The sequence below is a fragment of the Neofelis nebulosa genome, chromosome 6 (assembly GCF_028018385.1).
Source record: "Neofelis nebulosa isolate mNeoNeb1 chromosome 6, mNeoNeb1.pri, whole genome shotgun sequence".
In the NCBI taxonomy this organism is placed as follows: Eukaryota; Metazoa; Chordata; class Mammalia; order Carnivora; family Felidae; genus Neofelis; species Neofelis nebulosa.
This window is the reverse complement of record NC_080787.1, coordinates 13,316,716-13,331,422: the sequence shown is the minus strand read 5'-3', so window position 1 is coordinate 13,331,422 and position 14,707 is coordinate 13,316,716. Positions and strand designations below refer to the sequence as shown.

Below are 14,707 nucleotides of genomic sequence, written 5' to 3'. Positions count from 1 at the left end.
CCAGTGCAAGATGAAAATGTGAGCCCCCTTGTTCCAAAAGCAGGAAAAATGCCATTAAAGTTCCTAAAATATAGAGCTTCCTTCTGCAATCTCTCAATTTGTCATGGCAGTTTTCGGTTGCTATTTAAAGTTGCTCCAAATTTTAAAAAAATTAAAATTTTAAATTATTAGTATTTTTACTGCTCATCTTTATATCATGCAATGCCAGTTTTAAATGCAAATATAAGTGCATTTAGCTCTGAAGCAGAATCACTGAAATTACACAATTTTTGTTTCCTAGGCTTGTATTTGCATCTGTGTATATATAGATTTCATTCTCAACCAAAACAATGGAAATGCTTCACAAAAAAATAAAAATAAAAATAAAAATTGTTTTCATTTCACTTGTTGATATGCTTATATTCTACCAAATTCTCCACCCTGAGGATGACTAAGTTAGGACAGAAAAGACAGGCACTCTGGGTCGTCTTATCTGTCTGTTTGCTTCAGTGATCTGTTTTCATTGTAGGTGGTTTGACAAATACGGGAAGGCACAGGGATAAGAAAGGACATGGTAAGGTTCCTTGGTAGTCATGTTTCTTACAGTGCGACTGCCCTTTGTCTGCATTGAAAGTTCTGATTTGAGCAGAAAGCACGGTCCCTTGGGGCCAGCAGTGCTCACCCTGCGCTCACTCTCGGTCTTGCTAAACTTCCATGTGTCTGGGTCCACTGAACCTCTGTGCCCATGGACATCACAAACACTGTGCTCAAACGGGACTGCAGGAGACAATGGACGTGCACCTCATGTGCTTCTCCTCTGCTCACATTCATGCTTCCTCATCCCATCGGGCCTCACTTGCAAAACACAGGCTCGAAGTTAAAATGATGAAGACTTCCAGAATGGAAGCACTGTCAAGCCAAGCACAGGACCCTTCTGAGCACTGGGCCCTGTGATGCCAGCCCCGTGTCCCATGCATCATCATTCAGACTCTGACTCAAAACCGTTTTTTCCCAACTCCTGGCCTCCCCCTTGCCTATGATGGTGCCTGGTGTCTCCGAGCCTGCAACCTCTCCTGTTCAGTTTGTTCAGAGAACAAAGCTCTTCTGTGGTCAAGAACTATACCTGGGACATCAAACGGATCCACGAGGCATGTGGGAAGCCGGTCCCCGTTGACGAAGGTCTCAGTGCCACAAACACCAATAGAAAGTTGGGCAGGTTCCTGTAGCCTGAGTGGGGCAAAGTGGGGTAGGTAGAAGGGGATATGAAATACCAGACCAGTTGACGTCCATCTGGGCTTGGAAAAGTAACTGTAAATGACACATCGGTTTATTTAACTGAAGGTTATTGCTTCCCATAAATGACGTTTTGCACTTTAAAAATGTCTTTGTTAAGTGTGGCGCTGTGAACATTTGTGATTTCCCCAAAGTGTTTTTGTTTGGAAAATAACGCATTCTGGAGTTTACAGACCTGGCATTGTATCCTGGTCCTGGCACTCCCCAAATGTAGCTATAGATGTATTATTTAACCTCTCAGAGCTTTGCTTTTCTCTTCTGTAAATAATGGAGGTAACAATATCTAGTCTCAGATCACAGATGCAAAGATAAAATAAAGGTTGAAATTATAACACAGCGCCTCACATATTCTTGATGCACAATGAATATTAGTTTTCTGCCTCACTTTTGATAGTATATACAAATCTCTTTCGAAGATATGTCAGTGAACCAAATATTAACTTGGGAATGATAGAGGACCAAGACGGATTTCTTATCCCCCGTGGACAACAAATAATGGTTGATATATAAATACAGTTTTCCTTATCAGACTAATGACTTTGCATTTATGTGTGGGCTTAAATGATAATGGATAACTGGCTTTCATTTGAACGTCGCACACATGTAAATTTGATCGGATTTGAGCAAGTAGAAGAGATTTATTTTTGGAGTTTTTTTATGAGCTTATTTTTGTAAATGCTTATTTATTTTTGAGAGAGACAGAGACAGAATGCGAGTGGGTTAGGGGCAGAGAGAGAGGGACACACAGAATCCCAAGCAGGCTCGAGGCTCTGAGCGGTCAGCACAGAGCCCGACGCAGGGCTCGAACTCGCGAGCTGTGAGATCATGACTTGAGCCGAAGTCGGACGCTCAACTGACTGAAGAAGCCAGGCACCCCTATGAGCTTACTTTTAAAGATATTGCTTCCGTTTCTAATTGGGTGTTTCTAATTGTTTTTTTTTTTCCTAGCAACCAATAGTTACATATTTTCATACTGTAAGGTGTACTTCAGGTGGCTTTGATGATGCTGTTCACAGTTATCCCCATTACATCACCAAACAATGGCCATCATGGGGTTATGTTGTGGTCCATTCACGACACGACCATATCCACACTCGGTAACTGCATGTCTTCTGTGCTGGCGTCCTGGGTGCATCACAGATCCCCCCCTTCAGCAGTTGTGTTTTTTGCTTTTTTCACATTAATGATTGCCAGGATGTTAAAGTAACTACTCGAGAACCCATGTGTGTCTTTGTGTCCAGCCCGAGATTTAGAATTAAATAGGGTTCTGAAGCCCCATACTTGTCATACTTCCCGTTTGATTAGAAGAATAAAGCCCTGTAGGGATGTCACGAAGATATAACACATACTGAACACAATGTAAAGTGTTAAGGACGGTAACAACGCAAACTTAAGCCAGTACACGATTAAATGCCAGCTATTTGATGGAGTAACTGACGTGAAAATGATCACTCTGGATGGTAGCATTCGGAGGGGAAGGCTGGGATTCGGCCAGGTAAAGAAGAAGCCATTGCCTAGTCAAGAGACAATTATCTCACAGGAAAAGTCTTAATGATTCGCAAAGTTGAAAGTAATCCCGTAATATATATATTCTTTATGACAATGAATTTTGGTTCTATGCTTTGCTTTCGATATTACAACAGTTTCTTAGAGATGATGGCTTCAAGTGCAAAGAGGAAGTCGGATGAAAACACTTGACTCTCGGTGGAAAACATGAGAAAGTTCACTCCGCTCTTGTCTTCCTCCATCTGCTCTGCAGGAAAATAAATGCCCTTGGAACTGCTACGAAGCTTCTTCAAAAGAATTTGGGAAAGGGAGAGGAAAACTTTCCAGAGGCCCCCAGAGCCTCAGAAGGCAGTAAGGAAATGTATATCATGCCTTGCCTGGGAAACAGGATGTAAGAAAATCTAAAAGATCTCCAGGAAAGAGTCCAACCAGAAAGACCCAGAAAACCATGATGCAAATTAGAATCTCTATGTTTCACTTTTGACGACAAGGACATTTTAGAGTTTGCCCATGATCGCCTGTAAAACATGACCATCTTTCCAGAGATCCTGGCCTTAAAGATAGATGAAGTGACCAGCTATGAGTCTGAGAGTACTGGAAACGTCTCCCCTACCACCTGCACCTGTAGTTCTATCATTAGAAACTCCGATCTTTGGATTTAGATTTGTTTTAATCTGTAAGGGCCCACAATAAAACTTTAATGCTCTTTAGAGGGCCATCTAATGTTGGTATCAGCTAACATTCAAAGAGCTTGCACTCCACTCGTTCTTCAAATGAGAGCATAAATTAAAACGAGTCTCAAAGTTGACTGAGAACCAGATGAACAAAAGGCCCCAAAGGAAACAAGGGAGAACGATCAAGATAACCATGCATTTCCTTCTTGGCTATGTTCCCTAGAGATGGCTGTCCATGGACCGCCTCTTAAAAAAACAAACGAAGGAACAAAGACAAAAACAGACTTGCTTCACTTCTAGCAGATAGACTTACCTGCCAGTCTTTCCTGAAGATATCTTGTTCAACAATGACTCCGTTTGGGTAACAAACTATGCACAAATCCTGTTGTTACCACTCTCTCCACAGCAGGAAAAAACTGGCCACGGAGAAACACCTGCCCAAAAGTGTGGAGATCCTCAGATCCCAGAACAGCCGCACAATTCCAACCCGATGAGCCAGCACATCCCCAGAGTATGGGAAGGGGGACGGGATATGGGATAACTTTCCAGCTCTGTTACTAGCCTTCTTGGCACACTGGTTTTACAGAGAAACATGGCTCTCGTCGTGTGTAAAGAAAAGTACAGGAAGTAGTCTTTTTATTTTTTTTCTTCGTGGTAAACAAAAACAGCCATGCCTATGTCAACGCAAAGTAACTGCACACATTTTTTTCCAGTCTGTGGATTTGTGCTTAGACACCGTCATCTACCAATGGCAGTTGGGTGATTTTTTTTTTTTTTAATGGACTGGCACAGATGACCTTGTATTTGACTCGCTGGAACTGACAGTATTTTCCTTGGTTGGGGACCAAATGGAGACCTATGCTTGCTCTCTGAGACACAGGAGCTCTGTTTTGAGAAGGAATCAGACACTTACGGGAATGACAGTGTTCTCGGGCAAACCTCAGTCAGATAAGCCCTTTCTTAAATCCTCAATTTTCGCCAAAAATAAACCCTGAGTTTTTAAGTCAGCATGACATGTGTGAGGTACCTCTTCCTTCCAGCATCCCTGTACTTGATGGAGCAAAAGAAAGGAGACTAAGTGTGTAGCCACCTCGCAGAGGGTATTCCTGAAAATCAGGAGAAGAACGGAAGATGGACGAGGACGAAGATTGAGGGAACTGGGAATCTTACATCAGAAAAAGGCAGCCAATGGGGTGAATCAACATTTGAGTATGTCGGGGATAAATGCCTGCAGGAGGCCATCCGATTTCCTCTGATAAGCAATGAGGACCAGAGCAAATGAGGACCTCTGAATTGCTGTCCCTGTAATACATTATGCGGTGAGCAAAGTGGAGCCAGAAGTTAAATCTCTGTCAACCGATGCGCTAATATATTAGGTACCAGATACCCTAAAGAAGATGAAACAGATCCCCACACGCAGACTTCACAAAAGAAATTTTTTTTTATTTAAGTTTTTAAATGTTTATTTATCTTAGAAGGAGAGACAGAGCGTGAGTGGGGGAGGGAGACACAGAATCGGAAGCAGGCTCCAGGCTCTGAGCTGTCAGCACAGAGCCCAACACGGGGCTAGAACCCACCAACTGCAAGATCGTGACGTGAGCCGAAGTCAGACGCTTAACCGACTGAGCCACCCAGGGGCCCCTAACAAAAGAAATTTCTGAGAATTGGTCCTGTAACTCCCGAATCTTCTCGCTTACCTTGAAAATATAAAATTATGGACACAGGAAAGAGAAACAGATTGTGTGGAGAACAGTAATAATTGTGCTTTGAGTCTGAGCACCCGGAAAGGAGTGGAGGGGAAGAGGGAGCTTCCTCTGTCATCTCAGTGCACTTCTTTGGGACCATCTGAAGAGCTGGAAAAGAATTTTCCCCTGTCGGGAGATACGGAGGATTTGCTTCTGCCCCATCCGCGAGAAAGCAGAAACATTCCAAGGAGAATGGATGGAGGGGATATTGGGACTGGTCTTCATTCTCTAGTAAGGGGTATGCAAATTATCTCTGTGGACCTCATGTAAGCTCAAGGGGTTTGCAGACAGGGTCCAAGGAGCAAGATGCCAGAAATGTAACCCATCGGAACCACACCCTGACTTCTATTTTGTTACAAAGATTAGAAAAAGAAGGCCTTTTGGCTCTAAAAATGAAAACCAAATTGAAAGATCTAAGTAAAACCAAAAAAAAGAAGGAAATAACTTGATAGTTCTTATATTTGTTCAGAGCAAGTCAAGAGAGAAAAAAATCAGGTATAAACTTTAATGCAAGGTGCCATACTACTGATAGAGAAATTAAGAGTTTTGATGCAACCTCAGCTGTCAGACGGGTAGAAGATATGATCTAGCTCTTGAGAAAAGAGAATGCTCCTGGAACAGATGGGCGCGCCTCTGAGCTTTATAAAGCATTAGCTAGCTGTTTAAATAAGTCCTTAGCAGATGTTTTCAATGGAATTTTGGAGGTGAAATGGGAAAAAAAACAAAGTCCGAGGCACAAGGGGAATTGATATCACAAATAAGAGACATTCTTGAATTCAGAGAACAATTTATGGTCAAAAGTTTTTCTTTTTTCTTTTCTTTTTTTTTTTTTTAAGACTAGCCACAGTATTTGTAAAATGGGAGCACATTACCCAAATCTGCCATTAAATTAATGCATATCGCAGTATTAGCCTTTCAAGGAAGAGACGTATTGAAAGCCAAGGACGGTTTACTGTGGAAGCTTCGTGATACGGATAGCTACTCATCTGAGACCAAGAAGGCGAGCAGACATGTGTATGTGCATGGTGGTAAGTAAGAGGTCTGTTCTTGTAATGGTACCCCGTATATAATGAATACAGTTATTAGCGATGAGATAAATCACGGAGGGAGAAAGGAAAAGATGCTCCTAGGTCTGTGTTGAAGGTACTGTGTGAATGTGTCCAAAACATATAAAAAAAGAAGAGTATGTTGCACAGAAAATAAAAGGAGCGGTGAGTTTTCTTCCTCCCAAATGGCCCCCACACGTCCATACTTCGGTAGATCAGCAAACAATTCTCAGGTGCTTCTCGGTGCCAGCCAGTGGATGAGGTGATGCACAGGGAGATAAAGAACACGCAGTCCCTGCCCTCCAGTGGCTGATCTTCCTTGAAGGCTGCAAGGACGCTGTTCTCACTAGCAGTACCTGCTGTTTTACTAGTACCTTTACCTCCAAGTGCTCCTCCTCCCATAGCTTTACCTCCCAACTTGTAGGGATGGGGGAGGGGAGACTAAAGGGAGAGAGCCAGGGAGACTCAAGCCGCCACAAGAGAGAGGCTGGAGTGGAAAACACGGCGTGGAGACCTATGGATCTAACTGCTCAGCGCATTCACCCCAACAAATGACTGCGTATCATCATTTAGGGGGGACGGAGAGGATGAATGGAAAGGGAGGAGGAAGACAGCATCCACGTCTGTCAAAGCCAGGCATGTGTATTGAGAAATGACGTGAAACAATCCACAAACGAAAAGACACGGAAATGTAAGGCGGAAAGAAAGGACTGACCCATTTAAAAAGTCGTTTTTGACCGAATTCACATCATTCAAGGCGCCGTGAAATCCAGCACGGTGGTTTAGGCAGGTTTTCGCCCCTGACTCACCCAGGATGAGAGCCGAGGCTTTGCCAGTCACGAGACTGTAACTTCTTAGGTTTGGTTTCCTCATTTGCAAAGTGGGGATAAACACAGCACCCACAAAGGGTTGCTGTGAGAATTCAGATAATGCACACAAAACACGTTTACGTTGGTGCATGAGATGTACGAGACCTCAACACATGGTTTCTATCATTACCAAGTCCATCACGGAGCCTGCTTACAACTTTGTCACTTCATCGCGTAGCTCCGTCTGCCCCTCTGACCTCTCAGGATATCTTGCTGGCAAGGCCCTGCACCGTTTATCACGGGCACATCCAACAAGTCCTTACGGAGCACCCAGTCTCTGGAGGACACTGTGCGGGGGACCCAGCAGGGGGGTCGGACAGGTCTGCTTCCTGTCCTCACAAAGTTGGGGAGAAGAATTACCCTAGAAATGTGATGTCATTGGCAACATTCTTGGCATCTGAAAATCGCAGAAGAATCCTTCCGAGACTCACGGCGGGCCCCGTAACTCTTACAAAATGGAAAAGAAAACCTCCCCTCCAGGAAAGCTAGAAGGGGAGAAATGAGCCCGGGGATGGTGAGCCTGAAACAGGATGGGCCGCTGACCGTGCACGGGGTCTTCTGGATTAAGGTGATTCTAGGACCAGACACCTTGCTGTTTCGCCCTCGGTGTCTCTGGCGTCTCCACTCTTCACCTTCAAAGCTCACTGCTGCTGTGCGAGCTCCTGCCTCGTCGTCGGTGAGCTCCTGACGTCTGCACTCGGCTCCTACACGCCTTCCTCCAACCACCCCTGACAGCCTTGCAAGGCTCTTCCACTCATCGCTTCCCCTGTTGCAAACTCACCAGCGCTTTCCCGTTGCCCACAGGGTGAGAGCCAATGGCTTTCCGTGGCAAACAAAACTGTTTATGAACCAGACTCCTATACATCAGGCCTTGCCATTTTCTCTGCCAAAATGTTTACCCCGTTTTAATTACTTAAAGGTTTCAGTGACAATATCATCTCCCCCCTCTGTTTTTCCACACGCGGGCCCCTCTGCCCAGAGTGCCCTGTCCTCCTCTGTTGGGCTCCCTAGTATTATCATGGCTCCTTAGACCTTGGTTTTAGGCATCTTAATGGTTCGTCACAGTTTCTGTTTCCTGTGTCCGTCTCTCCACTGGCTGGCAAGTTTTAAGTCTTGTATTTTGGTGCCCCCACATCTGTGACTTGGCATAACTCAAGACAGGTGCTCAGTGGAAAAGTATCTCTTTTTTCCGTGCATCTTATCTTATTTGATATTCCCAGAAACTGCCTTTTGGAAACTACGTGAGACCAGTGGAGCCAGTTTGGGATTTTTAGCTTTGCCGTCAAATGACAAAACCGATGTTAAAAAATATTCAGAAGCGGTGGTCCAGGTGAGTAGAGATAACACAAGTTGTTCCTTAAATTCTTGCATTGCCTTCACAGTCTCTCTTCCACCTGACCTCTGAGTATAGGGATGTGAAGCAACAGAAACGGATTGGATGATAAAAATAAATAATACGGCGCGAAAGCCAAAGATCTGCGGATGTAAACCAGTAAACGAATTAGATCATCACCCTGTATTTGTTAGTCACCTTTCAAAGAGTCTGCTCCTGAAGGATTTTCTACATTGTTTTCCAGTCTCAACCCAACCAACCAAACAAACAAGTCTTTCACGCTTTTGTTCTTTTGCTGTTAGTAATCCTCGATGTTAAGTTTCCAAAATGGCATCCAGCATTCAATTTAGTTCCATCACAGGCCTTCAACCCGGGTACCGACGCCTGGTGATACCTGGAGGACCCAGACAGGGAAACAATATTGCTTTAAGCCACCTCGGCTCTTGAGACGGTGTCACTGGTCACGGGGAGAGAGGCAAATTCATAAGGAGCCTTGTGGGAATTAATGAACGGCTGGCCACAGGGTCCCTGTCGGAAGGTGTTGACTCTTCAGACAACTGGGACTGTTTCCTGGGAGTAAATGAGAAGGGCCTGCATCTCAATCACACGGAAGCATTTAGACCCACGGCTGATGAAAATAGCCACAGAGCCAGGCGTATTTTTCCTTTTTTGATGGTGTTTGTAGACACGGAGGAGTATCTAACTGAATATACAGTTTTCACGTTAAGCTACTCTAGGGAGAAAATATGAAAAGCTATATAGAAATGGCATATTCTTAATAAGGAAATATCAAAACACGACAAGGGAAAATTCTGAAACACGGGTACACCAGCCTGGAATGAATGCGGGCGTCCCAACGACTGCATCATTAACGGCTCGGAAAGAAATGAAGTTGAGATACAAAGATCCGCAGATATCACTGAAAAATGGTCACACTGATAGAACCCACTAAGGGCGTGTTGACATCACACATCTCCGACATTAACCGCTTTTCCCAACTTGACCATTTTCATTTTTTAAAAATTGTTTTACATGTTTATTTATTTTTGAGAGACACACACACACACACAGAGTGCAAGCGGGGGAGGGGGAGAGAGAGGGAGACACAGAATCCAAAACAGGCTCCAGGCTCTGAGCTGTCAGCACAGAGCCCAACGCGGGGCTCGACCTCACAAACTGCAAGATCATGACCCGAGCCAAAGTCGGACGCTTAACCTACTGAGCCACCCAGGCGCTGCTTAATCATTTTCATTTGTTGCTTTACTCATCTGGTGATATTTTCTCATTACATGCTCACTGACATCTTTGACGGGTAAACCCTGTCACTGAATGCTAACCTTTTAGCAGATATAAGCAGCAGAAAACTTCATTGCCTTTTTGTTGCCATCAGATAAAATTACCTGAACATATAGATCTGCCTGTTGTGTTACTGTTAGGTGTTGCATAAAATAAGGTAAATAAATGCTGTCAACGACCTCTGGGAGGCAGTTTGATCTAAGTGAAGAAGTCAGACGACTGGAGGATTCGCTTCTTGGCAGTTACGTGACCTTGGACAATTGTTTAACCCCTCCTTGCCTCAGTTTCCTGTTGTAGTGCGGATTATATGACATGATTGTAAGGAACCTGGCATGAAGTTAACTCTTGTATTGATTTCTCCTTTCTTGACTACAAAGAGCACTCAGTTGAGTTTATTCATTCATCTCATTTTTATTTTTCCATTCTCCTTATTGCAAACCCTGGGTTTGCCTTTGACCTTGCATACATCCTCAACAGCCCTCTAGAACTTCATAGATATATCCAGAAATTGTCTTGCCTGTTACCGAATAGGAAGCAAGGACTATATGAGTACAAGGTGGGTAGATATTAAACATCTTACTATCGTTTTTTTGTTTTATTTTTGTTGTTGTTGGGTTTGTTTTTTGTTTTTTGTTTTTTGTTTTTTTTTTGCTACTAGAGTCAAACCCCCCTTGGCAGGGGTCAGTGTAATGGGTTTTTCCATTACAATTTCCTCCATGTTGGGGATCGAGAATTTCCTGGGGGCAGACATCTCCTGCAGAGAGTTTAAACAATGCAGTTAGGAGTAATAGTTGATGTTCCATATTCCAAGTGTAACCAAAATGTGGGTCATTTCTTCCTCTTTCAAACGTGATTTTTTTTTTTGTTTGTTGGTTGTGAGATATGCATCAGATTGCATGCATATACGCATTTCTCATTACGTGGGGTTAGGCTCTCATTCAGCCTCCATTTCTTCCTGCACGAGAGATGGAAGTAACTATCAAGATGTGGAACAAGGAACTTTTGTTTCTTTTTTTGGTCAGAATAACAATGGCATGTTTTTATCTCCAATAGACTCAACAATGAAATATAATAAATAACAGAATGAGGAAGATTTTGACAATTTATACATGTGTATTCTAAAATGAAAAGGAAGCAGAGAGAATACAGCACTCAGGAGAGAACATTAAAAATGTCCAGCCCGTCATGGCAGAACGTGATCAGCATGGCTCAGAATACAGAGGTGATGTTGACATTGTTCACAAGATTGAGTTCAGCCAACCTGGAATGTGATGTGCGCTGACCGCCATTTAACCACAGATTTTTAAAAATCTATCTCAGCAGCATCTCCAGCTTTTAAAACTTACCTAAATTTTAACCCCAGGCATTCAGTCATGGGGCAAATATCCCGAATGTTAATTCTGAGAGACTAGAATTCTAAACTGTTATTGAGTTGAGTCACATACATGCTTTGTGAACAGCACGATCAATGCTAAAAAGCAGTAACATTTCTACATATGTGTTTCTTGTCATTCCTCTCTCAATCCTTTTCATCTGTCTCGTGGTAGCATCAGAGTCACAAACAGCATTCAGACTCACGTATGCTCAGCACTCCTGACTATTTTCACACTGAGAGTGATGGCATGCATACCTGCAGGTCGGTGCCCTCTTAGCTCTAACCCATTCGATTTGTCACATGTCCCTGAGGACCATTTACAGAACAAGACGTGTTTCACTCACAAACACTTGCAGACCATCTCCGTCTAGTCACTTAGGAATGCTTACTTGCTCGCTGCTTGCGAGATGACCATCACAAACATACGTGCTTTTCCCACGTTACACTGTCAGATATATACGTGTGAAGGAGAAGTTGAATTTTAACACGACCTCCCTCCCTAAGGATCCGTGATTTTCGCATTTCAAGTTCAGAGTTAGGATTAGCTCCTTCTCGAATCCCAGTTGCTCATTAGGGAAACAACTTTTCTCCACGGGGCTAAAAAAGACTAGGGACTGATACAACACTGGATCATTTGAGCCAAACACACTTTAGCTTCAAAGATTTGTGCCCCATAGCATTTCTGCCTCTCAGTTCTCTTTTGCTTTGCATTTACTGACCCAAGTAGAGAATTGGACACTGATAGATAATGATGTCAACCAGGGTATTATTGGGCCAGGCTTATCAAAGTCAGAGAAATCCATTCATCATGGATCATCAAATGAGGCTGAGCAATTTAAAAACCGGAATTTCTGGGCTCCCGTCCCGCTATGGCAGAGCCACTTATAATTAGGTAAAGTAAATGTTTAACTTCTGAGTCCAGTGACCTAAGAGTAAATGTCCCTGCCACCCAGCTGGTCCTCATCCTCCCAAAAATATCTTCCCAAATTGCTTAAGAATTTTTAAAATTCCTTTCACATGGAGGAACATTATATGACAGTAGGAGAAGCCATACGTTTACTTAGTATTGCATGAAAGTGTGGATATCCTTACAGGGGGCACGTGTCCTTTAGTAAAATGCAGACCATTAAAATTTAGCACTAGAAGGATGATCTCCTAGGAGGAAGGTTGGCTGCTTGAGTATTGGTTCTCCCTCACTCCCCCCATCACCAGAGCTTTACCTCTTGGGGTTCTTGCTTGGTTCTGGTTACCACAGCCACCCCCAGGGATGGCATGCTCTCCCTTTAATACTCTGGGTCATGCGTTGACTAACGCCTCTTGGCATCTCTTAGTAAAAGCAGATACCGGCTGGAATACTCAAATACAATGGTGGCAGAAAGAGAGGAAAAGGAGAGGACGAGGGAGGGAAGGAAGACAGCGAACTAGCACTATGTGACTACAGTCTGGAAGCTTTCCATACATAGGAGCTATTTAACCCTCACATCAGTCATCCAAGGAAGATTTCACTATTCACACGTCGTAAAGGGTACAAGACCCAGAGAGATTTAGTAACTTGCCCAATGTCACCCATTGGTAGACGACAGAGCTGGAATCCTAACCCCGATGCGCATGACCTTCCGGAGTCCACCTGGCTCCCATCCAGGGAGGGCCTGCTCCTTTAGAGTACCGAAGGATCCCCACAACTTTTCTGTTAAGTCTCTGGACTTCCTAACTCCTCATACCAAGTCCATCTCTATAGGGACAGTACCAGAACCTTCCAAAGGAAACCACATCTCCAATAGACAATCGACTTCATGGGTAAGTCCAAGAGAAACATCCAGCAGCACCTGGATTTGACTCTTTGGTGTCTGGCTATCTAGCCTGAGACACCCCTTTCCAGGTGACTGGTTCTCCCTCAAATCCAGTAAGTCTCTGGACCCACAAAACCATAGAACCTCATAACCATATGATCTCGCATGTATCTTCCACACAAGTTACACACAAATACAGTAATGGAGAGTATTTCTTCTATAGACGTTAGTACCACATTCTTTTCTGAGGAAGGCACTAAGTGCAGAGAGGAGAAGGAATGAGGATTTCTATTAAGACCCTGCTCATTTCTGAAGGCTCACCACAGATACTCGCTCCTGGGGATTTTTCTGAGGTCTCCGGGTAGTCCAAATTTACCCATTTTCTAATCTCATAACGTTTTGTTTCTACCTCTATTATTGCCTCTGAGATTATGCTGTCTTGTGGCATAATTAGTCGATGACAGCCCTCTGCCCCAAGAAAAGTGAAAGTGCCTTATTTCATGCAGTTATTGAGAACAGTTATTAGAACTGGTAACAGTAGTAATCATATTAATAGCAACAACCAGTATTCCTTTGAGCACTTATGTTTGAGTCTCCCATCCACACAACCCTGGAGATAAAGAATATTAGTCTTTTTTTTTTTTTTTTTTTGGTAGATGTAGGAACCAATGTTTTAAGCAGTTAAACAACTTCCCCAAAGTCTCACACCAATATATGGCTTCAATCCCACATCTGACTAATTCCCAGAGGATACATTTTTTTTTCCCAGTGACCACTAAATAAGTGTTTACTGAAAGAATGAGGATAGTAAAACGTCACCTGTTTCTTAATTTTGGTCTATAAACGACCCAAAATAAATCAATCAGGCACACAGTTTTGTAATAACAAAGTTATTAAGACCCCCTTGTTTTTAAGACCCCATTAGACCCTGCCTAAGTAAGCCCAATTTCAGACTTTTATTTCCAAGAGGCATCAGTAGTTCATAAAAACGTATGCATGTTAAGAATACAAAAACAGAGATAAGAAGATAAGACCCGGTAGGTGTGGTCACAAGGTATAAACTCCTAGTTCTAGAAATAAGTCCTGGGGATGTAACGCACAGCATAGTGACCATAGTTAACAATACTGTCTTGTGTATTTGAGAGTTTCTGGGAGAACAGATCTTAAAAGTTCTCATCACAACACACAAAAATTGTAGCTATGTGTGGTGATGCATGTTAACTAAACATTGTGGTGATCATTCCACCATATATACCTATGTCAAAACATTATGTTATAAAAATGAGTACAGTGTTATGTGTCAGTTACATCTCAGTAAAAAAGACCATGTATCTGAAGATAGGACTTTTTATTTTTATCTCTGCCATGGCCTAGGTGGTCCTTCTACCAAGGATACTCCTACCTCTCAGCAAGCCAGCCGATTCACTACTACTCCAAGATGATCAGCCTCTCTGTCAACTTCTATAGATATTCCGTGGATCCTCAAATCCTTTGAGAAGGGATAAAACAAAACAAAGATCTGCATTAGTATGTATTAAGCAATGCGAATTCAGTATTATCATTTTTTAATAGAATTAAAAGTCTGCAAGAGACTGAGTTGTCTTCAGGTTATTTTCTGTGGGGAAGAAATAACTCTTCATTCCTCGATGAATCATATTTCATGGTATTGTGCACAAAATCTGCTTGCCAGAGGTCAGTGCTGTGAATAGCAAATGATTTCTGTGCTCGAATATTTAGATTTATCCCAGCTTTTGGATACAAAGATGGCCCCTGGTCCACTGAGTCAGAGACAAGTCATGGC

At 43.1% G+C, this 14,707-nt stretch overlaps 1 long non-coding RNA gene across 1 annotated transcript in view; it reads right to left on the bottom strand.

Annotated features, from left to right (window-relative positions):
- The window catches only part of LOC131513724 (uncharacterized), a 30,882-nt gene extending 16,484 nt beyond the window's left edge, over positions 1-14,398 (bottom strand). Inside the window, exon 1 of the long non-coding RNA XR_009262748.1 lies at positions 14,309-14,398. This is a non-coding gene — a long non-coding RNA (uncharacterized LOC131513724). The remainder of the gene's footprint in view (positions 1-14,308) is intronic.
- Between the last annotated feature and the right edge of the window lie 309 nt (positions 14,399-14,707).